Source organism: Pseudophryne corroboree, chromosome 8, assembly GCF_028390025.1.
Source record: "Pseudophryne corroboree isolate aPseCor3 chromosome 8, aPseCor3.hap2, whole genome shotgun sequence".
NCBI classification, from domain to species: domain Eukaryota; kingdom Metazoa; phylum Chordata; class Amphibia; order Anura; family Myobatrachidae; genus Pseudophryne; species Pseudophryne corroboree.
In genome coordinates this window covers 166,923,516-166,947,872 of record NC_086451.1, presented here as the reverse complement: position 1 = coordinate 166,947,872, position 24,357 = coordinate 166,923,516, and the positions used below count along the sequence as shown (strand labels likewise).

The 24,357-nt window shown below is 46.1% G+C and overlaps 14 non-coding genes and 2 pseudogenes across 14 annotated transcripts; all 16 read right to left on the bottom strand.

Annotated features, from left to right (window-relative positions):
- Nucleotides 1-608: 608 nt before the first annotated feature.
- LOC134952015 (U1 spliceosomal RNA) lies at nucleotides 609-771 on the bottom strand. The gene has a single exon (XR_010184640.1). It is a non-coding gene; the product is annotated as a U1 spliceosomal RNA (small nuclear RNA).
- A 152-nt stretch (nucleotides 772-923) lies between these two features.
- On the bottom strand, nucleotides 924-1,087 carry LOC134951562 (U1 spliceosomal RNA). Its single transcript, XR_010184280.1, has one exon. It is a non-coding gene; the product is annotated as a U1 spliceosomal RNA (small nuclear RNA).
- A 695-nt stretch (nucleotides 1,088-1,782) lies between these two features.
- LOC134953469 (U1 spliceosomal RNA) lies at nucleotides 1,783-1,924 on the bottom strand (annotated as a pseudogene).
- A 152-nt stretch (nucleotides 1,925-2,076) lies between these two features.
- Nucleotides 2,077-2,240, bottom strand: LOC134951593 (U1 spliceosomal RNA). The gene has a single exon (XR_010184305.1). It is a non-coding gene; the product is annotated as a U1 spliceosomal RNA (small nuclear RNA).
- Nucleotides 2,241-2,935: 695 nt separating this feature from the next.
- Nucleotides 2,936-3,077, bottom strand: LOC134952384 (U1 spliceosomal RNA; annotated as a pseudogene).
- Nucleotides 3,078-3,229: 152 nt separating this feature from the next.
- Nucleotides 3,230-3,393, bottom strand: LOC134950631 (U1 spliceosomal RNA). Its single transcript, XR_010183517.1, has one exon. It is a non-coding gene; the product is annotated as a U1 spliceosomal RNA (small nuclear RNA).
- A 661-nt stretch (nucleotides 3,394-4,054) lies between these two features.
- On the bottom strand, nucleotides 4,055-4,217 carry LOC134952878 (U1 spliceosomal RNA). The gene has a single exon (XR_010185260.1). It is a non-coding gene; the product is annotated as a U1 spliceosomal RNA (small nuclear RNA).
- Nucleotides 4,218-4,369: 152 nt separating this feature from the next.
- On the bottom strand, nucleotides 4,370-4,533 carry LOC134950326 (U1 spliceosomal RNA). The gene has a single exon (XR_010183264.1). It is a non-coding gene; the product is annotated as a U1 spliceosomal RNA (small nuclear RNA).
- A 2,620-nt stretch (nucleotides 4,534-7,153) lies between these two features.
- On the bottom strand, nucleotides 7,154-7,316 carry LOC134953254 (U1 spliceosomal RNA). The gene has a single exon (XR_010185521.1). It is a non-coding gene; the product is annotated as a U1 spliceosomal RNA (small nuclear RNA).
- A 152-nt stretch (nucleotides 7,317-7,468) lies between these two features.
- Nucleotides 7,469-7,632, bottom strand: LOC134951724 (U1 spliceosomal RNA). The gene has a single exon (XR_010184411.1). It is a non-coding gene; the product is annotated as a U1 spliceosomal RNA (small nuclear RNA).
- Nucleotides 7,633-8,303: 671 nt separating this feature from the next.
- Nucleotides 8,304-8,466, bottom strand: LOC134953014 (U1 spliceosomal RNA). Its single transcript, XR_010185362.1, has one exon. It is a non-coding gene; the product is annotated as a U1 spliceosomal RNA (small nuclear RNA).
- A 152-nt stretch (nucleotides 8,467-8,618) lies between these two features.
- Nucleotides 8,619-8,782, bottom strand: LOC134951149 (U1 spliceosomal RNA). Its single transcript, XR_010183942.1, has one exon. It is a non-coding gene; the product is annotated as a U1 spliceosomal RNA (small nuclear RNA).
- Nucleotides 8,783-9,453: 671 nt separating this feature from the next.
- On the bottom strand, nucleotides 9,454-9,616 carry LOC134953443 (U1 spliceosomal RNA). Its single transcript, XR_010185582.1, has one exon. It is a non-coding gene; the product is annotated as a U1 spliceosomal RNA (small nuclear RNA).
- Nucleotides 9,617-9,768: 152 nt separating this feature from the next.
- On the bottom strand, nucleotides 9,769-9,932 carry LOC134951874 (U1 spliceosomal RNA). The gene has a single exon (XR_010184532.1). It is a non-coding gene; the product is annotated as a U1 spliceosomal RNA (small nuclear RNA).
- A 674-nt stretch (nucleotides 9,933-10,606) lies between these two features.
- Nucleotides 10,607-10,769, bottom strand: LOC134952662 (U1 spliceosomal RNA). The gene has a single exon (XR_010185138.1). It is a non-coding gene; the product is annotated as a U1 spliceosomal RNA (small nuclear RNA).
- Nucleotides 10,770-10,921: 152 nt separating this feature from the next.
- On the bottom strand, nucleotides 10,922-11,085 carry LOC134950510 (U1 spliceosomal RNA). The gene has a single exon (XR_010183417.1). It is a non-coding gene; the product is annotated as a U1 spliceosomal RNA (small nuclear RNA).
- Nucleotides 11,086-24,357: the final 13,272 nt, after the last annotated feature.

The following is a 24,357-nucleotide window of genomic DNA, read 5'->3' as shown; positions in this document are numbered from 1 at the left end:
GTAGCCAAAGGCACCACAATAGATTGGTTCATATGAAAAGATGAGACCACTTTTGGTAGGAATTGAGGATGGGTCCGCAATTCCGCTCTATCCACATGGAACACCAAATATGGGCTTTTATGTGACAAAGCCGCTAATTCCGACACTCGCCTAGCCGAAGCCAAGGCTAATAACATGACCACCTTCCACGTGAGATATGTTAACTCCACCGTTTTAAGGCTGCTAAAAACTGCTAGCGAGCAATCAACTCAGAATGACCCCCATAGTGTATTGCAAGAAAATATCTGTAAATCCAATGGTACCGTAAGTGCGGTATATACTCGCACTTCTTTGCGGGGCGAGAACATCTCCCCTAAGTGAAGTCAGCCCTATGAATAGAGTTTGTGTGATCCCTGTGCAGCAGTCACAGAAAGGGTTCATCTCTGCAGTTTGTCACTCAAATTACATTGTTGCATTTTTTCTAGAAGTGGATCTGAGAGCTGTTACCCGCAGACCAGCTACAATAATTATCCTGGGATAGTGCGCAAGGGCATAGAAGGGAGCGGCTCAAGAAAAGAGAAGTGGAAACAGACAGCAAACTAGGCTGGAGAGAGACCTGAGACAAAGAGATCTGAATTATACGAGAGCCGACCAGGGGAAACACAAATTATGCAGTCAAGTTTCCCACATTTGGGGAAATCGCAGGAGCAGCACACCCAGAGTGCAATGGGTGAGCCTTGCCCTGGGAGAAGCACCTTCATGATCATAGTATCTCACCTGGCAGGTAAGTAGGAGTTGGGCTAGAGCTGGGGAGGGTCGCTGCTCGGGCACCCCCCTGTCAAGTGAAGGAGATCCAACTGAGGCAGCACAAGGAAACTCTCGAAAGAAGAACAAGGCTAGAGGAAGATCTGAGACAAAGAAATCTGACTTTTACCAGAGCTGACCAGAGGAAAGCACAAACACAGTCACTCACTACCACAAATAATGCAGTCAAGTTTCCCACATTTGGGGAAATCACAGGGGTCAGCATACCCAGAATGCAATGAATGAACCTCACCCTGGGAGAACAATCTTCATGACCATGGTATCTCCTGTGCAAAATAAGTATGATTTGGGATAGGGCTGGGGAGGGCCGCTGCTCAGGCACATCTCTGTCAAGTAAAGGAGATTCAACTGAGGCAGCACAAGGGAACTCTCATCTGGGGACAACAACTGCAGGGAGAACACATATTTTCAGATGAACATGGGAGGGCAGAAGGCTGCCTAATACTGAAGCACCCCCAAACAACAAACCAAATGCAACAACTAGTACAAGCATTCCTGGGGGAAGGTCTGCAGAAGACGGATTTGCATACGGTGATGTCATCCAAGCAGTGGGCCAAAGTTGGCTGGAACCCTCATCTGCATATGAAAAGAGAAAAGGGGTATGCAGGGCATGGCGGCCTTTTGCGGCGCTTGGATGACCCCTAGTTCGCATTAAATACCCCCACCCTCCTTCTGTGTGGGGCTCATGTTGGCCATGCCCCAGTCCCTGAAGCATTCAAGCTGATTTCTTGCAGCAGCTGGGCACTGTAACAGCTCCAGAGCTGCTCTGTAAGGCAAGTAAAAGTGTGTGGGCCCTGCAGCACTACCTGTAGTTTGCATTGTGCATTGTAAGGCACAAAGTAAGCAGACGGGAGGAGAAGTCAGGATAGTGCACAAGGGTATAGAAGGGAGGGGCTCAAGAAAAAAGAAGTGGAAACAGACAGCAAACTAGGCTGGAGAGAGACCTGAGACAAAGAGATCTGAATTATATGAGAGCCGACCAGGGGAAACACAAATTACGCAGTCAAGTTTCCCACATTTGGGGAAATCACAGGGGCAGCACACCCAGAGTGCAATGGGTGATCCTTGCCATGGGAGAAGCAACTTCATGATCATAGTATCTCACCTGGCAGGTAAGTAGGAGTTGGGCTAGAGCTGGGGAGGGTCGCTGCTCGGGCAGCCCCCTGTCAAGTGAAGGAGATCCAACTGAGGCAGCACAAGGGAACTCTCGAAAGAAGAACAAGGCTAGAGGAAAATCTGAGACAAAGAAATCTGACTTTTACCAGAGCTGACCAGAGGAAAGCACAAACACAGTCCCCCACTACCACAAATAATGCAGTCGAGTTTCCCACATTTGTGGAAATCACAGGGGTCAGCATACCCAGAATGCAATGAATGAACCTCACCATGGGAGAACAATCTTCATGACCATGGTATCTCCTATGCAAAATAAGTATGATTTGGGATAGGGCTGGGGAGGGCCGCTGCTCAGGCACATCTCTGTCAAGTAAAGGAGATTCAACTGAGGCAGCACAAGGGAACTCTCATCTGGGGACAACAACTGCAGGGAGAACACATATTTTCAGATGAACATGGGAGGGCAGAAGGCTACCTAATACTGAAGCACCCCAAAACAACAAACAAAATGCAACAACTAGTGCAGGCATTCCTGGGGGAAGGCCTGCAGCAGATGGATTTGCATATGGTGATGTCATCCAAGCAGTGGGTCAAAGTTGGCTTCAACCCTCGTCTGCATATGAAAAGAGAAAAGGGGCGTGCAGGGCATGGCAGCCTTTTGCGGCGCTTGGATGACCCCTAGCTCGCATTAAACACCTTCACCCTCCTTCGGTGTGGGGCTCATGTTGGACATGCCCCAGCCCCTGAAGCATTCAAGCTGATTTCTTGCAGCAGCTGGGCACTGTAACAGCTCCAGAGCTGCTCTGTAAGGCAAGTAAAAGGGTGTGGGCCCTGCAGCACTACCTGTAGTTTGCATTGTGCATTGTAAGGCACAAAGTAAGCAGACGGGAGGAGAAGTCAGGATAGTGCACAAGGGTATAGAAGGGAGGGGCTCAAGAAAAAAGAAGTGGAAACAGACAGCAAACTAGGCTGGAGAGAGACCTGAGACAAAGAGATCTGAATTATATGAGAGCCGACCAGGGGAAACACAAATTACGCAGTCAAGTTTCCCACATTTGGGGAAATCGCAGGAGCAGCACACCCAGAGTGCAATGGGTGAGCCTTGCCCTGGGAGAAGCACCTTCATGATCATAGTATCTCACCTGGCAGGTAAGTAGGATTTGGGATAGAGCTGGGGAGGGTCGCTGCTCGGGCACCCCCCTGTCAAGTGAAGTAGATCCAACTGAGGCAGCACAAGGAAACTCTCGATAGAAGAACAAGGCTAGAGGAAGATCTGAGACAAATAAATCTGACTTTTACCAGAGCTGACCAGAGGAAAGAACAAACACAGTCCCCCACTACCACAAATAATGCAGTCGAGTTTCCCACATTTGGGGAAATCATAGGGGTCAGCATACCCAGAATGCAATGAATGAACCTCACCCTGGGAGAACAATCTTCATGACCATGGTATCTCCTATGCAAAATAAGTATGACTTGGGATAGGGCTGGGGAGGGCCGCTGCTCAGGCACATCTCTGTCAAGTAAAGGAGATTCAACTGAGGCAGCACAAGGGAGCTCTCATCTGGGGACAACAACTGCAGGGAGAACACATATTTTCAGATGAACATGGGAGGGCAGAAGGCTGCCTAATACTGAAGCACCCCCAAACAACAAACCAAATGCAACAACTAGTGCAAGCATTCCTGGGGGAAGGCCTGCAGCAGATGGATTTGCATATGGTGATGTCATCCAAGCAGTGGGTCAAAGTTGGCTTCAACCCTCGTCTGCATATGAAAAGAGAAAAGGGGCGTGCAGGGCATGGCGGCCTTTTGCGGCGCTTGGATGACCCCTAGTTTGTATTAAACACCTCCACCCTCCTTCGGTGTGGGGCTATGCCCCAGCCCCTGAAGCATTCAAGCTGATTTCTTGCAGCAGCTGGGCACTGTAACAGCTCCAGAGCTGCTCTGTAAGGCAAGTAAAAGGGTGTGGGCCCTGCAGCACTACCTGTGGTTTGCATTGTGCGTTGGAAGGCACAAAGTAAGCAGACGGGAGAAGTCAGGATAGTGCGCAAGGGCATAGAAGGGAGCAACTCAAGAAAAGAGAAGTGGAAACAGACAGCAAACTAGGCTGGAGAGAGACCTGAGACAAAGAGATCTGAATTATACGAGAGCCGACCAGGGGAAACACAAATTATGCAGTCAAGTGTCCAACATTTGGGGAAACCGCAGGAGCAGCACACCCAGAGTGCAATGGGTGAGCCTTGCCCTGGGAGAAGCACCTTCATGATCATAGTATCTCACCTGGCAGGTAAGTAGGAGTTGGGCTAGAGCTGGGGAGGGTCGCTGCTTGGGCACCCCCCTGTCAAGTGAAGGAGATCCAACTGAGGCAGCACATGGAAACTCTCGAAAGAAGAACAAGGCTAGAGGAAGATCTGAGACAAATAAATCTGACTTTTACCAGAGCTGACCAGAGGAAAGCACAAACACAGTCCCCCACTACCACAAATAATGCAGTCGAGTTTCCCACATTTGGGGAAATCACAGGGGTCAGCATACCCAGAATGCAATGAATGAACCTCACCCTGGGAGAACAATCTTCATGACCATGGTATCTCCTATGCAAAATAAGTATGATTTGGGATAGGGCTGGGGAGGGCCGCTGCTCAGGCACATCTCTGTCAAGAATTTATAAAGTCTATACATATATATAACCAAATGTCAATATATATATATAGAACCCAGCGATTCTATCAAAACTTATCTATTTCACCAATTTGTTGCTTATTTAATCTTTATACATCTATTAATTTTCACCATATATTATAAAATGCTGCTCCCATAGGTAGTACTGTTCTACCAATAATAAACCAAATTTTAAAGATAATCACACTTGTTATTAAGGGAGCGCAAAAAATAAAATATACAAGCTCTTTATTTTTAAAAAATATATATAGACAGAAGAAACCCACATTCAATAAAATACAATGGAGTCAACATATATAGGCACCACTATCCATATCTAAATGTAATCAGGATCTATTTCATATTGCCCTTGATGACAACGGAATGTTTATTAAAGTGTCCAAAAAATCCTCCTGGATACAGCTGTTGTAATTTAATCATTACTTTCCAATTGTAATTGATACATTAAATTCCTTCTTGTGGATGAACAGCAACAGTTGTAACCAACGCCTCTTATTTACTGCAGTTAAAGTTCATATGTAACTCACGTGAGTAATGAAAGAAAACAGGGGGAGAGCGCTGTGATGGTTGGTGAAACACAGCGGTATGCTACGACCCCCGTTAACCGTGGCTGGATCTTATTGGCACTCGCGGTCGGGATATTTCTCCCTGCCGTGGGGTAGAGACCTCCTTTTGCTCGGTCTCAAATTGCTTTTTCCCCTTCACCGCTGTCTTTACATCAGACGTCCGCCGTGATGTAGCTCGTTCATGAACGGGCTTATATCTCAGCAATCAGAGTGTCCGGTAATCACCTTCCTTACGCGTTTTTCCGCTGTTATCCAAGAGCGGTTTCGTCAGAGGATACATCAGCAGCCTAGCAGGCTCTTTTTAAAATGCACCGGACCAATAGCATTACTAATTAGTTGATTGGATACATACATGTACTAATTGGATGCATACATGTAATGACTCACATATGGAACAACTTTCTAATTGCAATTGCACATATAAAGGCATTTCATAATATAAAAATAAGCAACATGGTGATTAAAAATAATAAAATAAGCAACAAGGTGGTTTAAAAAATAACAGAAAATATATAATCTATATACAGATTAACCTATAATCTTTCAATCAATACCTCATATCTATAATCACATATACATAATTCAGAGACTCAGCACTAAGGATCCCCATTTACTTATATAAAACCTTTTAGGGTAACATAAATCCATGCCATTACTAAAGCAGTTCTTGTGGCGCAGGGGAAACATCAAATGCACTCTATGCAGCTAGTCCCATGTTCGAATCCAACCTGCTCAGCTTAACATCCATATTATTTATTTACTTTTAATGGGATCATTCTATCAATTCATTTTTACCTTTAATTTTTGTTAATATTATTTCTATATTTCATTATTTTAACCCCTGGAATAACTACATTGCTGTTTAAACAACAAAAAGAATTGAAGAAAAAATAAATATTAAACAGACAATTTAAGGATTCGAAGATTTAAATATTTAAAGATTTTAAAATGTAAAACAGGGAGGGGGGGGGGGGAGGGGGGCCTTTTGGGAGAAGGAGGGGAAAAAAATAAAAATAGAAAAAAAAATATATATAGAACAAAGAGAAAGTGTAAAAAGAGGATGGAGGAAGAAATCTGATGTTCATCATTACTAGTGGATTTTACTAAAGAACTTTAAAGGAACACACACAACAGGATTATACAGTTTCATCCTAAGAGGAAAGCTGTTTCCAAAATAGCTACTTCTAATAATTTTTTTATTTATTAAACATACAATAAATGGATATTCAATAAATAATGTATTAGGTAAATCAATAGATAAAATCTTCAGAGACTGCCAATGTTGTTCAGTTCGATGCTCTCATTCAGACCATCAGGTGTATGGGTACCCAAAGAAAAAATCCAAAATGCCTCCCTTGTCAAGTAAAGGAGATTCAACTGAGGCAGCACAAGGGAACTCTCATCTGGGGACAACAACTGCAGGGAGAACACATATTTTCAGATGAACATGGGAGGGCAGAAGGCTGCCTAATACTGAAGCACCCCCAAACAACAAACCAAATGCAACAACTAGTACAAGCATTCCTGGGGGAAGGCCTGCAGCAGATGGATTTGCATATGGTGATGTCATCCAAGCAGTGGGTCAAAGTTGGCTTCAACCCTCGTCTGCATATGAAAAGAGAAAAGGGGCGTGCAGGGCATGGCGGCCTTTTGCGGCGCTTGGATGACCCCTAGTTCGCATTAAACACCTCCACCCTACTTCGGTGTGGGGCTCATGTTGGCTATGCCCCAGCCCCTGAAGCATTCAAGCTGATTACTTGCAGCAGCTGGGCACTGTAATAGCTCCAGAGCTGCTCTGTAAGGCAACTAAAAGGGTGTGGGCCCTGCAGCACTACCTGTAGTTCGCATTGTGCGTTGGACGGCACAAAGTAAGCAGACGGTAGAAGTCAAGATAGTGCGCAAGGGCATAGAAGGGAGTGGCTCAAGAAAAGAGAAGTGTAAACAGACAGCAAACTAGGCTGGAGAGAGACATGAGACAAAGAGATCTGAATTATACGAGAGCCGACCAGGGGAAACACAAATTATGCAGTCAAGTTTCCCACATTTGGGGATATCGCAGGAGCAGCACACCCAGAGTGCAATTGGTGAGCCTTGCCCTGGGAGAAGCACCTTCATGATCATAGTATCTCACCTAGCAGGTAAGTAGGAGTTGGGCTAGAGCTGGGGAGGGTCACTGCTCGGGCACCCCCCTGTCAAGTGAAGGAGATCCAACTAAGGCAGCACAAGGGAACTCTCGAAAGAAGAACAAGGCTAGAGGAAGATCTGAGACAAAGAAATCTGACTTTTACCAGAGCTGACCAGAGGAAAGCACAAACACAGTTCCCCACTACCACAAATAATGCTGTCAAGTTTACCACATTTGGGGAAATAACAGGGGTCAGCATACCCAGAATGCAATGAATGAACCTCACCCTGGGAGAACAATCTTCATGACCATAATATCTCCTATGCAAAATAAGTATGATTTGGGATAGGGCTGGAGAGGGCCGCTGCTCAGGCACATCTCTGTCAAGTAAAGGAGATTCAACTGAGGCAGCACAAGGGAACTCTCATCTGGGGACAACAACTGCAGGAGGTACACATATTTTCAGATGAACATGGGAGGGCAGAAGGCTGCCTAATACTGAAGCACCCCCAAACAACAAACCAAATGCAACAACTAGTGCAAGCATTCCTGGGGGAAGGCCTGCAGCAGATGGATTTGCATATGGTGATGTCATCCAAGCAGTGGGTCAAAGTTGGCTTCAACCCTCGTCTGCATATGAAAAGATAAAATTGGCATGCAGGGCATGGCGGCCTTTTGCGGTGCTTGGATGACCCCTAGTTCGCATTAAACACCTCCACCCTCCTTCGGTGTGGGGCTCATGATGGCTATGCCCCAGCCCCTGAAGCATTCAAGCTGATTTCTTGCAGCAGCTGGGCACTGTAACAGCTCCAGAGCTGCTCTGTAAGGTAAGTAAAAGGGTGTGGGCCCTGCAGCACTACCTGTAGTTTGCATTGTGCGTTGGAAGGCACAAAGTAAGCAGACGGGAGAAGTCAGGACAGTGCGCAAGGGCATAGAAGGGAGCAACTCAAGAAAAGAGAAGTGGAAACAGACTGCAAACTAGGCTGGAGAGAGACCTGAGACAAAGAGATCTGAATTATACGAGAGCCGACCAGGTGAAACACAAATTATGCAGTCAAGTGTCCAACATTTGGGGAAACCGCAGGAGTAGCACACCCAGAGTGCAATGGGTGAGCCTTGCCCTGGGAGAAGCACCTTCATGATCATAGTATCTCACCTGGCAGGTAAGTAGGAGCTGGGCTAGAGCTGGGGAGGGTCGCTGCTCGGGCACCCCCCTGTCAAGTGAAGGAGATCCAACTGAGGCAGCACAAGGGAACTCTCGAAAGAAGAACAAGGCTAGAGGAAGATCTGAGACAAAGAAATCTGACTTTTACCAGAGCTGACCAGAGGAAAGCACAAACACAGTCCCTCACTACCACAAATAATGCAGTCCAGTTTCCCACATTTGGGGAAATCACAGGGGTCAGCATACCCAGAATGCAATGAATGAACCTCACCCTGGGAAAACAATCTTCATGACCATAGTATCTCCTATGCAAAATAAGTATGATTTGGGATAGAGCTGGGGAGGGCCGCTGCTCAGGCACATCTCTGTCAAGTAAAGGAGATTCAACTGAGGCAGCACAAGGGAACTCTCATCGGGGGACAACAACTGCAGGGAGAACACAAATTTTCAGATGAACATGGGAGGGCAGAAGGCTGCCTAATACTGAAGCACCCCCAAACAACAAACCAAATGCAACAACTAGTGCAAGCATTCCTGGGGGAAGGCCTGCAGCAGATGGATTTGCATATGGTGATGTCATCCAAGCAGTGGGTCAAAGTTGGCTTCAACACTCATCTGCATATGAATAGAGAAGAGGGGCATGCAGGGCATGGCGGCCTTTTGCGGCGCTTGGATGACCCCTAGTTCGCATTAAACACCTCCACCCTCCTTCGGTGTGGGGCTCATGTTGGCTATGCCCCAGCCCCTGAAGCATTCAAGCTGATTTCTTGCAGCAGCTGGGCACTGTAACAGCTCCAGAGCTGCTCTGTAAGGCAAGTAAAAGGGTGTGGGCCCTGCAGCACTACCTGTAGTTCGCATTGTGCGTTGGAAGGCACAAAGTAAGCAGACGGGAGAAGTCAGGATAGTGCGCAAGGGCATAGAAGGGAGCGGCTCAAGAAAAGAGAAGTGGAAACAGACAGCAAACTAGGCTGGAGAGAGACCTGAGACAAAGACATCTGAATTATACGAGAGCCGACCAGGGGAAACACAAATTATGCAGTCAAGTTTCCCACATTTGGGGAAATCACAGGGGCAGCACACCAAGAGTGCGATGGGTGAGCCTTGCCCTGGGAGAAGCACCTACATGATCATAGTATCTCACCTGGCAGGTAAGTAGGAGTTGGGCTAGAGCTGGGTAGGGTCGCTGCTCGGGCACTTCCCTGTCAAGTGAAGGAGATCCAACTGAGGCAGCACAAGGGAACTCTCGAAAGAAGAACAAGGCTAGAGGAAGATCTGAAGCAAATAAATCTGACTTTTACCAGAGCTGACCAGAGGAAAGCACAAACACAGTCCCCCACTACCACAAATAATGAAGTCGAGTTTCCCACATTTGGGGAAATCACAGGGGTCAGCATACCCAGAATGCAATGAATGAACCTCACCCTGGGATAACAGTCTTCATTACCATGATATCTCCTATGCAAAATAAGTATGATTTGGGATAGGGCTGGGGAGGGCCGCTGCTCAGGCACATCTCTGTCAAGTAAAGGAGATTCAACTGAGGCAGCACAAGGGAACTCTCATCTGGGGACAACAACTGCAGGGAGAACACATATTTTCAGATGAACATGGGAGGGCAGAAGGCTACCTAATACTGAAGCACCCCCAAACAACAAACCAAATGCAACAACTAGTACAAGCATTCCTGGGGGAAGGTCTGCAGCAGACGGATTTGCATACAGTGATGTCATCCAAGCAGTGGGCACGGTTGGCTGGAACCCTCATCTGCATATGAAAAGAGAAAGGGGGTATGCAGGGAATGGCGGCCTTTTGCGGCGCTTGGATGACCCTTAGTTCGCATTAAACACCCCCACCCTCCTTCGGTGTGGGGCTCATGTTGGCAATGCCCCAGCCCCTGAAGCATTCAAGCTGATTTCTTGCAGCAGCTTGGCACTGTAACAGCTCCAGAGCTGCTCTGTAATGCAAGTAAAAGTTTGTGGGCCCTGCAGCACTACCTGTAGTTTGCATTGTGCATTGGAAGGCACAAAGTAAGCAGACAGGAGGAGAAGTCAGGATAGTGCACAAGGGTATAGAAGGGAGGGGCTCAAAAAAAAAAGAAGTGGAAACAGACTGCAAACTAGGCTGGAGAGAGACCTGAGACAAAGAGATCTGAATTATATGAAAGCCGACCAGTGGAAACACAAATTATGCAGTCAAGTTTCCCACATTTGGGGAAATCACAGGGGCAGCACACCCAGAGTGCAATGGGTGAGCCTTGTCCTGGGAGAAGCACCTTCATGATCATAGTATCTCACCTGGCAGGTAAGTAGGAGTTGGGCTAGAGCTGGGGAGGGTCGCTGCTTGGGCACCCCCCTGTCATGTAAAGGAGATCCAACTGAGGCAGCACAAGGGAACTCTCGAAAGAAGAACAAGGCTAGAGGAAGATCTGAGACAAAGAAATCTGACTTTTACCAGAGCTGACCAGAGGAAAGCACAAACACAGTCCCCCACTACCACAAATAATGCAGTCAAGTTTCCCACATTTGGGGAAATCACAGGGGTCAGCATACCCAGAATGCAATGAATGAACCTCACCCTGGGAGAACAATCTTCATGACCATGGTATCTCCTATGCAAAATAAGTATGATTTGGGATAGGGCTGGGGAGGGCCGCTGCTCAGGCACATCTCTGTCAAGTAAAGAAGATTCAACTGAGGCAGCACAAGGGAACTCTCATCTGGGGACAACAACTGCAGGGAGAACACATATTTTCAGATGAACATGGGAGGGCAGAAGGCTGCCTAATACTGAAGCACCCCCAAACAACAAACCAAATGCAACAACTAGTGCAAGCATTCCTGGAGGAAGGCCTGCAGCAGATGGATTTGCATATGGTGATGTCATCCAAGCAGTGGGTCAAAGTTGGCTTCAACCCTCGTCTGCATATGAATAGAGAAAAGGGGCGTGCAGGGCATGTCGGCCTTTTGCAGCGCTTGGATGACCCCTAGTTCGCATTAAACACCTCCACGCTCCTTCGGTGTGGGGCTCATGTTGGCTATGCCCCAGCCCCTGAAGCATTCAAGCTGATTTCTTGCAGAAGCTGGGCACTGTAACAGCTCCAGAGCTGCTCTGTATGGCAAGTAAAAGGGTGTGGGCCCTGCAGCACTACCTGTAGTTCGCATTGTGCGTTGGAAGGCACAAAGTAAGCAGATGGGAGAAGTCAGGATAGTGCGCAAGGGCATAGAAGGGAGCGGCTCAAGAAAAGAGAAGTGGAAACAGACAGCAAACTAGGCTGGAGAGCTCTTCTGTCTATATTTTGCAAACCTGCTCTTGTCCTCTCCAGCTGCTCCATGTAGATTTGACGTCTGGAAAGGTGCATAACCCACTGACAAGCAGGCACACTCCTGCATGAGTTTTCTCTCTCACTAGCTGGATGATACACAATCATTTGCATGTGCTCCACCTCCGACACACCACCCACCCAACCACCCAGTGACCAGAGCCACCCACAAGCCAACTGGCTCCGTGATTTAATTTGCACAGTGTAGTCATCCAGGCAGCATGTCCTTCTCAATGGAAGGATCTCTGGTTCCATGGAATCTTCCACATTGGAATGCTGCGGAATAAAAAGGATTTAAATATTCAGCTTGCTAGCATTCAATGTACCTGCGGCTTGGCTTTAGCACATGGGTCTTCATCCTGTGGCCCTCCAGCTGCTGTGAAACTACACATCCCAGCATGCCCTGCCACAGTTTTGCTATTAAGGTATGCTAAAACTGAGGCAGGGCATGCTGGGATGTGTAGTTCCACAGCAGCTGGAGGGTCGCAGGTTGAAGACCCATGTTCTAGCATGCCTGTTCTATGATGCATGTACCGTGATGTCACAATCAGCTTGGAATGGGGTGTCTAGCAGGCATTTGCTGACAGCCACTTGAGGGAGACACACATCAGGAGATGCAGCATATCGGAGGTCTTCGATGCCTTTCCAGCAAATGCACACCACCTGCTGCTGGTCTGGACACAAAACAATGCCCACAATCGAAGTCCCAAAATGCCCAACTACAGGATTCATGTAAGTAGTGAATTTAGGAATGAATTTAGAAGTAGGAAATTAAGTTAGTTCACAAGTACATTCAAATTCAGATCTAAAGTCTAGGTAGGCCTCACGTCCTGGCAGTTCCCAGCACTTAAAAATGCCTTGATTAGAGGTAGAGAATTAAATGTAGATAAAAAGTAGACACAAAATAAGACTCCACAGAGCAGTTATCAGGTGTCTTTATCAATTGTTGCATTTAAAAAATCAAGCAATTAGGGAACACAATGTTGCAACAATGTAACCCTATTTGCAAAATAGTACTAAATAAGTTTGTCGATGTAAGACATTTGCAAAGGCGCATCCAAAACACGCTGGAAAATGCAACTGAATCTGTTTTTGGAGGCTAGAATAGGAAATGTGCATCGGTCCTACCAGTACTGAAAGCTCTTCTACCATCTCCCTTTTCTGAAAAGCCATTTAATATATGGTTCCCAGATAGGGGACATATCAGATATTGCCTTTCAAAAGCAGCAAATATCATACCACTTCTATTGCCATCAAAGATAAACATTGATTGTTTTCAGATATTGGATTGAAAAAGCAGTCTTTATTGACATAAAGAAGCAAAAAAACATACATAAACATTACACACATAAGTACTGTGTTGCAGCACAGATAAAACACAATACAAATGCTGTCGGTATAGTACAGTTCAAGAACTACAGCACAGGCCAGCCTACACTATAAATCATGAACTGCACTATACATTTAAACAATACAATAATACAACAGTTAATAAGGCTATGGGTGTGGAGTGTAAGAGGGTGAGGGAATCACAAGACCGAAGCTTTATTGTAACACAGACACATATAAGGGGAGGGGCAATAAATAGAAAGGTATCCTTTACTATAGAATGTAGTCCAATCCGACCTCTGTGCTCTTCCACAACTGAAAAACGGATAGTGTTCCCAAGCCTTCCATCCTGGAATATCTTTGGTCTTTCGCCAATGAAGAAAACAATCCCTCCCTCCAGCAGACCCTTCAACCACGATACAAGATCACAGCCAAAAGGCCGAGAAGCAACTACACTTGAGCTTAACAAAAATGGCTAAAACTTAGTGGAGGAAAGTGCAGTGCACCAAAACATAAGCTGACACAATCATGGAGAATGTGCCTGCATATATGCTCTTCTATCTATATTTTGCAAACCTGCTCTTGTCCCCTCCAGCTGCTCTATGTAGATTTGACGTCTGGCAAGGTGCATAACCCACTGACAAGCAGGCACACTCCTGCATGAGTTTTCTCTCTCACTAGCTGGATGATACACAATCATTTGCATGTGCTCCACCTCCGACACACCACCCACCCATCCACCCAGTCACCAGAGCCACCCACAAACCAACTAGCTCCGTGATTTAATTTGCACAGTGTAGTCATCCAGGCAGCATGTCCTTCTCAATGGAAGGATCTCTGGTTCCATGGAATCTTCCACATTGGAATGCTGCGGAACAAAAAGGATTTAAATATTCAGCTTGCTAGCATTCAATGTACCTGCGGCTTGGCTCTAGCACATGGGTCTTCATCCTGTGGCCCTCCAGCTGCTGTGAAACTACACATCCCAGCATGCCCTGCCACAGTTTTGCTATTAAGGTATGCTAAAACTGAGGCAGGGCATGCTGGGATGTGTAGTTCCACAGCAGCTGGAGGGTCGCAGGTTGAAGACCCATGTTCTAGCATGCCTGTTCTATGATGCATGTACCGTGATGTCACAATCAGCTTGGAATGGGGTGTCTAGCAGGCATTTGCTGACAGCCACTTGAGGGAGACACACATCAGGAGATGCAGCATATCGGAGGTCTTCGATGCCTTTCCAGCAAATGCACACCACCTGCTGCTGGTCTGGACACAAAACAATGCCCACAATCGAAGTCCCAAAATGCCCAACTACAGGATTCATGTAAGTAGTGAATTTAGGAATGAATTTAGAAGTAGGAAATTAAGTTAGTTCACAAGTACATTCAAATTCAGATCTAAAGTCTAGGTAGGCCTCACGTCCTGGCAGTTCCCAGCACTTAAAAATGCCTTGATTAGAGGTAGAGAATTAAATGTAGATAAAAAGTAGACACAAAATAAGACTCCACAGAGCAGTTATCAGGTGTCTTTATCAATTGTTGCATTTAAAAAATCAAGCAATTAGGGAACACAATGTTGCAACAATGTAACCCTATTTGCAAAATAGTACTAAATAAGTTTGTCGATGTAAGACATTTGCAAAGGCGCATCCAAAACACGCTGGAAAATGCAACTGAATCTGTTTTTGGAGGCTAGAATAGGAAATGTGCATCGGTCCTACCAGTACTGAAAGCTCTTCTACCATCTCCCTTTTCTGAAAAGCCATTTAATATATGGTTCCCAGATAGGGGACATATCAGATATTGCCTTTCAAAAGCAGCAAATATCATACCACTTCTATTGCCATCAAATATAAACATTGATTGTTTTCAGATATTGGATTGAAAAAGCAGTCTTTATTGACATAAAGAAGCAAAAAAACATACATAAACATTACACACATAAGTACTGTGTTGCAGCACAGATAAAACACAATACAAATGCTGTCGGTATAGTACAGTTCAAGAACTACAGCACAGGCCAGCCTACACTATAAATCATGAACTGCACTATACATTTAAACAATACAATAATACAACAGTTAATAAGGCTATGGGTGTGGAGTGTAAGAGGGTGAGGGAATCACAAGCCCGAAGCTTTATTGAAAGACAGACACATATAAAGGGAGGATTAATAAATACAAAGATATCCTTTACTATAGAATGTAGTCCAATCCGGTCTTTCAACTCTTCCACAACTTAAAAACGGATAGTGTTCCCAAGCCTTCCATCCTGGAATATCTTCAGTCTCTCGCCAATGAAGAAAACAATCCCTCCAGCAGACTCTTTAACCACGATACAAGATCACAGCCAAAAGGGCGAGAAGCAACTACACTTGCGTTTAACCAAAATAGCTAAAACTTAATGGAGGAAAGTGCAGTGCACCAAAACATAAGCTGACACAATCATGGAGAATGCGCCAGCATATATGCTCTTCTATCTATATTTTGCAAACCTGCTCTTGTCCCCTCCAGCTGCTCCATGTAGATTTGACGTCTGGCAAGGTGCATAACCCACTGACAAGCAGGCACACTCCTGCATGAGTTTTCACTCTCACTAGCTGGATGATACACATTCATTTGCATGTGCTCCACCTCCGACACACCGCCCACCCAACCACCCAGTCACCAGAGCCACCCACAAGCCAACTGGCTCCGTGACTTAATTTGCACAGTGCAGTCATCCAGGCAGCATGTCCTTCTCAATGGAATAATCTCTGGTTCCATGGAATCTTCCGCATTGGAATGCTGCGGAACAAAAAGGATTTAAACATTCAGCTTGCTAGCATTCAATGTACCTGCGGCTTGGCTCTAGCACATGGGTCTTCATCCTGTGGCCCTCCAGCTGCTGTGAAACTACACATCCCAGCATGCCCTGCCACAGTTTTGCTATTAAGGTATGCTAAAACTGAGGCAGGGCATGCTGGTATATGTAGTTCCACAGCAGCTGGAGGGTCGCAGGTTGAAGACCCATATTCTAGCATGCCTGTTCTATGATGCATGTTCCGTGATGTCACAATCAGCTTGGAATGGGGTGTCTAGCATGCATTTGCTGACAGCCACTTGAGGGAGACACACATCAGGATATGCAGCATATCGGATGTCTTCGATGCCTTTCCAGCAAAATGCACACCACCAGCTGCTGGTCTGGACACAAAACAATGCCCACAATTGAAGGCTCAAAATGCCCAACTACAGGATTAATATAAGTAGTGAATTTAGGAATGAATTTAGAAGTAGGAAATTAAGTTAGTTCACAAGTACATTCAAATTCAGATCTAAAGTCTAGGTAGGCCTCACGTCCTGGCAGCCCCCAGCATTTAAAAATGCCTTGATTAGAGGTAGGGAATTAAATGTAGATAAGAAGTAGACACAAAATAAGACTCCACAGAGCAATTATCAGGTGTCTTTATCAATTGTTGCATTTAAAAAAATCAAGCAATTAGGGAACACAATGTTGCGACAATGTAACCCTATTTGCAAAATAGTACTAAATAAGTTTGTCGATGTAAGACATTTGCAAAGGCGCAAACAAAACACGCTGGAAAATGCAACTGAATCTGTTTTTGGAGGTTAGAATAGATGCAGGATCAAGTAGCTCAATGGGTAGGGTATTTGATTAGAATTCAACAGGTTATAGGTTTGAATCCTGGGTATGATAGTTTGAGGTGTTATTTAATAAAGTATGTTTATATACTAGTCACACATGGCTTACTTGTACAAATGGCATGTCACCAGTTAGTGCTGACTGCTAATATGCCATTTGCACAAACACGCCATGTGTGACTGTATATGCATTTAAGGAGGGCACCCCGGCAAAACCACAAACCATTGAGTGTCAAGTATACTAGATATATCTTCATATCTCATGTGCTTTCTCTGAGACCAATCTTGTTATGCCCCTTCCCCACAAGGCATGCGCCTTTTGTCTATATTGCAAAAATGGGGAGGGGGGTGGGGCATATAATTATCTGTCACAGGGCACCAAAAAGTCTAGTTATGGCTCTGGTATGCATTATGTAATCTGGCAGACCATATCTCCAACACTGGTTGGTTGGAATAGAAATCCGGTTATCTATGTGAGCAAATGACCATCAACGATTTACTCTCAAACACTAGAAAATGGACAAAAATGGTCCCCTAAATAAAATTGGTTAAATTTTGGGTTTAACCAATTTGTGTAATGACCATTTTTGACCACTTTTCTAGTGTTTGGGAGCAAATGGTTAATTGACATTTGCTCCTATACATTACCAGATTTTCATTCCATCCATCCAGACTGGATAGATAGCCTGACAGATAATTGTGTAGTGTACGCCCAGGATAACTGTCAGTTGTGCTTTCTTTTATGACGGCACATAAATGGGTGGGCAGATCCAGAGCAAGCACTGCCCACTCATGCATAGTTGTCAACTGATGTGAAGTTCCAGGGGGCAATCTCAGTTATAAAGAAAAGTATCTGGAAATTGTCCCTAGTTTAAAAAAAAAATAAAAAAAAATTGATCAACTCCATTTATTTAGTATGATATCCCAGGTGATAGGATGCCGGCAGTCAGAACAACATACTTTATTAAATAACACATCTCAAACTACCATACCCAGGATTCAAACCTATAACCTGTTGAATTCTAATCAAACACCCTACCTATTGAGCTATTTGATCCTGCATAAAAATTGTGAACATTATATGAAGCTATTGGTACTTTGAAAAAAAAAGTATCAGCATTACAACGCAGCAGATCCATGCAGTTTGCAGCCACACACTACATGTATCTGCTCAGCCACAATGCTGATTATTTCTTCACAAAGTACAAGGTGAGCTCCAAACAGAATTCTCTAGCTTAGAATTATGCCAAACCTAGAAGTCGGGCCCCCCACCCTGGGATCCCCCAGAGGGAGGCCTGCACCGTCATGTGGCAGGCTTGTCCGTTTTGGAAGCAGGCTGATGGGCAGCCCAGGCTTGCTTCAGTCTGGGCTTGGCAGGTCTGGAAGCATGAGCTTGCTTTGGGTATGCCTGACCTTGGGTACGCTTTACCTTGAGGATGAAAGGGCCAAGGGAAAGTACTTTTAGCCTTCTGCGTGGTAGAAGTCATACTAGGTAGGCAAGCTGTTTTAGCGGTAGCCAGATCAGCTACAATCTTATTGAGGTCTTCTCCAAAGAGAGTGTCTCCCTTGAAAGGAAGCACCTCCAGGGTTTTCTTGGAATCCATATCCACCAACCAGGATCTCAACCAGCTGTATAAAGTATTACCTTGGAACTGGCTCTCCACTCCCCATTATCTGGTTATCATGGCTTCCTCCGCCAGTGTCCAGACTCGGGCACTGGGCAGCAGAGGTGCTTGGGAGCCGGAAGGGGGCGGAGCAATCAGGCAGGCAGTTGCAGTGCTGCCCAGCTATCTGTGGTGTGAGAAGAAGCAGGGGCACCCCACCGCTGGCAGTGCTGCAGCTAGCGGTGGTGGCAGCGGCGAGGCTGCTGGGCTGGGTCTTTAAAAAGGTGGAAAGAAGGGTGTTACGGCATGGAATGTACAAACTGCGAGACCCTGCTGGTAGCGCCTTTGTCTATTTAGTAGGAAGGGCACGTAACAGCCGGAGGGCAATGGAGGAAGCCCCTTTAGGGCTGGAGCCCGGCGGCAACTGACTCCGTTGTCTCTGGCAGTTCCGCCCCTGGACTAGAGGAATGGTCAAGAACATGGCAACATTTAATGCCAAAAAATGCAAAATCATACACGTCTCAAAAATACAAAGGCTAACTATAATATTAAGGGCATTATAATGGCAAGAGGAAAGCTATCTAAGTATTACTATTTCAGGTGAGCAATGTAACAAAGCAATAGGAAAGGCAAGTCAGATGCTTGTTTGCATAGGTAAAGAACCAGTAGCAGAAAAAAGTAATACAGGTTGAGTATCCCATATCCAAATATTCCGAAATACGGACTTTTTTGAGTGAGACTGAGATAGTGAAACCTTTGTTTTTTGATGGCTCAGTGTACACAAACTTTGTTTAATACTCAAAGTTATTAAAAATATTGTATTAAATGAACTTCAGACTGTGTGTATAAGGTGTATATGACACATAAATGAATTCTGTGAATGTACACACACTTTGTTTAATGCACAAAGTTATAAAAAATATTGTCTAAAATGACCTTCAGGCTGTGTGTATATGGTATATATGAAACATAAATGCATTCTGTGCTTAGATTTAGGTCCCATCACCATAATATCTCGTTATGGTATGCAATTATTCCAAAATACAGAAAAATCCGATATCCTAATGACGCGGTTGTTGTTTTTGGGAGTGATACTGGACACAGAAGAGGTTTTCTTCTAGTGGAATGGCTCTGGAGATCCAGAGTCTGGTCAAACAAATTCTGAAACCAGCAAGAGTGTTAATCCATCAATGCATTCGGTTGCTGGGGAAGATGGTTGCGGCCTACGAGGCCATTCAGTTTGGCAGGCTCCATGCCAGAGTGTTCCAGTGGGACCTGTTGGACAAGTGGTCCGGATCCCACCTACACATGCACCGGAGGATAATCCTGTCTTCCAAGACCAGAATCTCACTCCATTGGTGGCTGCACAGTTCTCACCACCTAGAGGGGCGATGGTTTGGGATCCAGGACGGGATCCTAGGGACCACGGATGCAACCCTCCGAGGCTGGGGAGCAGTCACACAGGGGGAAAACATCCAAGGAAGATGGTCAAGTCAGGAAAGTTGTCTCCACATAAATGTTCTGGAGTTAAGGGCCATTTAATAACTGCAGACACAGTACGCACTGGGACGGGTGCCCAGCATCCTCTACGGACTAAGAGAAAAGGATTTACCAGTAGGTATTAAAATCCTATTTTCTCTAAAGTCCTAGAGGATGCTGGGGACTCCGTAAGGACCATGGGGATAGACGGGCTCCGCAGGAGACATGGGCACTTTAAGAAAGACTTTAGTTCTGGGTGTGCACTGGCTCCTCCCTCTATGCCCCTCCTCCAGACCTCAGTTTGATACTGTGCCCAGTGGAGACTGGGTGCTTTTCAGGAGCTCTCCTGAGCTTTCTGACAGAAAGTATTTTGTTAGGTTTTTAATTTTCAGGGAGCACTGCTGGCAACAGACTCCCTCATCGAGGGACTGAGGGGAGAGAAGCAGCCCTACTCTCTGAGTTGCAAGGTCCTGCTTCTTAGGCTACTGGACACCATTAGCTCCAGAGGGATTGGTACGCAGGATCTCACCCTCGCCGTCCGTCCCAGAGCCGCGCCTCCGTCCCCCTCGCAGAGCCGGAAGATAGAAGCCGGGTGAGTATGAGAAGAAAAGAAGACTTCAGAGGCGGCAGAAGACTTCATGATCTTCACTGAGGTAACGCACAGCACTGCAGCTGTGTGCCTTTGCTCCCATACACCTCACATACTCCGGTCACTGTAAGGGTGCAGGGCGCAGGGGGGGCGCCCTGGGCAGCAATATAAACCTCTTTCGCAAAAATATAACATATATACAGCTGGGCACTGTATATATGTATGAGCCCCCGCCAATTTTACAGTTTAAGCGGGACAGAAGCCCGCCTCCGAGGGGGCGGGGCTTCTCCCTCAGCACTCACCAGCGCCATTTTTTCTCCACAGCACCGCTGAGAGGAAGCTCCCCGGACTCTACCCTGCTTATACCACGTTAGACAAGAGGGTTGAAAAGAGGGGGGGGGGGCACATAATTCGCAAATTACATACAGCAGCACTACTGGGCAAACATTAAGTTACTGTTTTATTCCTGGGTTATATAGCGCTGGGGTGTGTGCTGGCATACTCCCTCTCTGTCTCTCCAAAGGGCCTTGTGGGGAAACTGTCTTCAGAAAAAGCATTCCCTGTGTGTGTGGTGTGTCGGTACACGTGTGTCGACATGTCTGAGGAAGAAGGCTATATTAGAGAGGAGCGGGAGCAAATGAATGTGGTGTCTCCGCCGACAGCTGATTGGATGGATATGTGGAATGTTTTAAATGCTAGTGTAAACTCATTGCACAAAAGATTAGACAAGGCAGAAGCTTTGGGACAGTCAGGGTCTCAACCCATGCCTGATCCTATGTTGCAGGGACTGTCAGGGTCTCATAAGCGCCCACTATCCCAGTTTGTTAACAGATACCGACACGGATTCTGACTCCAGTGTCGATTACGATGATGCAAAGTTACAGCCAAAATTGGCAAAATCCATTCGATTTATGATTATGGCAATAAAAGATGTTTTGCACATCACAGAGTAACCCCCTGTCGCTGACAAGAGGGTACATATGTACAAGGGAAAGAAGCCTGAGGTAACCTTTCCCCCCTCACACGAGCTGAACGAGTTATGTGAAAAAGCTTGGAAATCTCCAGATAAAAGACTGCAGATTTCCAAAAGGATTCTTATGGCGTATCCTTTCCCATCAACGGATAGGTTACGATGGGAATCCTCCCCTAGGGTGGACAAAGCATTAACACGCTTATCCAAGAAGGTAGCCCTCCCGTCCCAGGATACGGCTACCCTCAAAGAGTGAGCTGACCACAAACAGGAGATTACCCTGAAGTCCATTTATACACATTCAGGTACCTTACTCAGACCGGCAATTGCGTCGACCTGGGTGTGTAGTGCTGTAGCGGCATGGACAAATGCCTTATCTGAGGGGATGGATAGCCTAGACAAGGATACTATTTTATTGACCCTGGGGCATATAAGAGATGCTGTCCTATATATGTGTGTATGCAAACTACCGGTGGTGCTGCAGGGCCCACACCCTTTTACTTGTCTTGTAGAGCAGCTCTGAAGCTGTTACAGTGCCCAGCTGCTGCAAGAAATCAGCTTGAATGCTTCAGGGGCTTGGGCATGGCCAACATGAGCCCCACACCGAAGGAGGGTGGGGGTGTTTAATGCAAACTTGGGGTTATCCAAGCGCCGCAAAAGACCGCCATGCCCCGCATGCCCCTTTTCTCTTTTCATATACAGATGAGGGTTCCAGCCAACTTTGGCCCACTGCTTGGATGACATCACCGAATGCAAATCCGTCTGCTGCAGACCTTCCCCCAGGAATGCTTGCAATAGTTGTTGCATATGGTTTAATGTCTGAGGGTGCTTCAGTATTAGGCAGCCTTCCGCCCTCCCATGTTCATCTGAAAAGATGTGGTCTCCCTGCAGTTGTTGTCCTCAGACGAGAGTTCCCTTGTGCTTCCTCAGTTAAATCTCCTTAACTTGACGAGGGTGTGCCCGAGCAGCCGCCCTCCCCAGCCCTTTCCCAACACATACTTATCTTGCATATGAGATCTCTTGATCATGAAGATAGTTCTCACAGGTTGAGGTTCATCCTGGCCCCGCTCCCCGCTGGAGAGCGCTGATGAGGACAGCAGCGGGGCTTCAGCAGCAGGGTGAGTATGTGTGGCCAGAGACCTCCCTTCCCATGTGCATGCCTGCAGAGTGTGCCGCGCAGGATGGGGCATGTGACACTCTCCCTCCCTGGGGCTCTTCCAGATGTAGCTCCTCAGCAGTATTTTTCCCGGGCTGCGCGGCGCTCTCCCCGACTGGCATCCGCCCTGGAACACTGCCTTCCTCAACGCAACATCAGCAGGGGGCCCGGGCCTCATCACCATCCCAGGTCTTTCTCATGTATGTATCATGTATGTGTGTGTGATATATGTATGAATCATATATGTTTGTGATATCTATCTATCTATCTATCTATCTATCTATCTATCTATCTATCGTATGTGTGTGTATATATGTATCTATCATGTATGTATGTATCTATCTTGTATGTATGTGTTCTATCTATCTATCTATCTATCTATCGTGTGTGTGATATATGTATGTATCTATCATGTATGTGTTATATGTATGTATCACACCTTCCTCTATACATATACATACATACATACATACATGCATACATACACACACCTATATCTGTACGTACACTGACATACACACACCAACATCTATACATAAACACGCTGACCCCTAAACGTACACCAACGTACCCACATGTGAATCTATACATACATGTGCTGACACCTGGACATACACTGATGTACCCACACCTAACATCTATACATACACATGCTAACAACTGGACGTATACAGACGTACCCACATTTGCATCCATGCATATATAGATGTAGGTGTGTGTACGTCAGTGTACGTCCAGGTGTCAACGCGTGTATGAATAGATGCAGGTGTGGGTACGTCTGTGTATGTCCAGGTGTCAGAATGTGTATGTATAGATGCAGGTGTGGGAACGTCAGTGTAGGTTCAGGTGTCAGCGCGTGTATGTATAGATGCAGGTGCTTGTATGTCCAGATGTCAGTGCATGTATGTATAGATGCAAGTGTGGGTACGTCGGTGTATGTCCATTTGTCAGCGCGTGTATATATAGATGCAGGTGCTTGTATGTTGGTGTATGTCCAGGTGTCAGCATGTGTATGTATAGATGCAGGTGTGGGAATGTTGGTGTATGTCCAGGTGTCAGGGCGTGTATGTATGGATATTAGGTGTGGGTACATCAGTGTATGTCCAGGTGTTAGCGCATGTATGTATAGATGCAGGATAATAATCGCACAGCGTGCCCCCCGCCAACCACAAACCTCCCCCACCCCCCTGTATGACATAAACACCGCTAATTCCACTTACACACAATAATTTCAGTTTGCGACCAGGAGCCGGCAATGTATGTGCACCCAAATGAAGCCACTGTACATGCCCTGCAGGCTGCTATGTACTGCACAGGTGCAACAAATTTAAATGCCCTATCTTTAAAATGGGGCATATTTTACTAAATTAAAAAAACCTGTAACTTTCTGTAAAACCTTAACCCCAAAAGGCACTACACTAACATCGGGGTGTAGAGTTGGATGTTGATCCAAGGCACCAACAGGCTAAAGCTTTGACTGTTCCCAGGATGCCTTGCACCGCCTCCTCTATAACCCTGCCCAGTGGCGTAACTAGACCTTTGTGGGCCCCATAGCAAAATTCTGAATGGGCCCACCAGCACTCAACAAGAATGAGTGGCGTTTGGGGTCAGAAAAGTAGAGGGGAAGGGGTCTGACAGAGTAGGGGGCAGGACATGAATGAATAGAAACTGAGATGTCCATTATATAAAGAAATACAGTATGTGTGTCTGTGTGTATATCACACACACACATATAAGGGAAATTCAAATGCCCTCAATTATTGCGCCCATTACACTCTGGTTTAGGTGCACAAAGCACCTAAACCTGA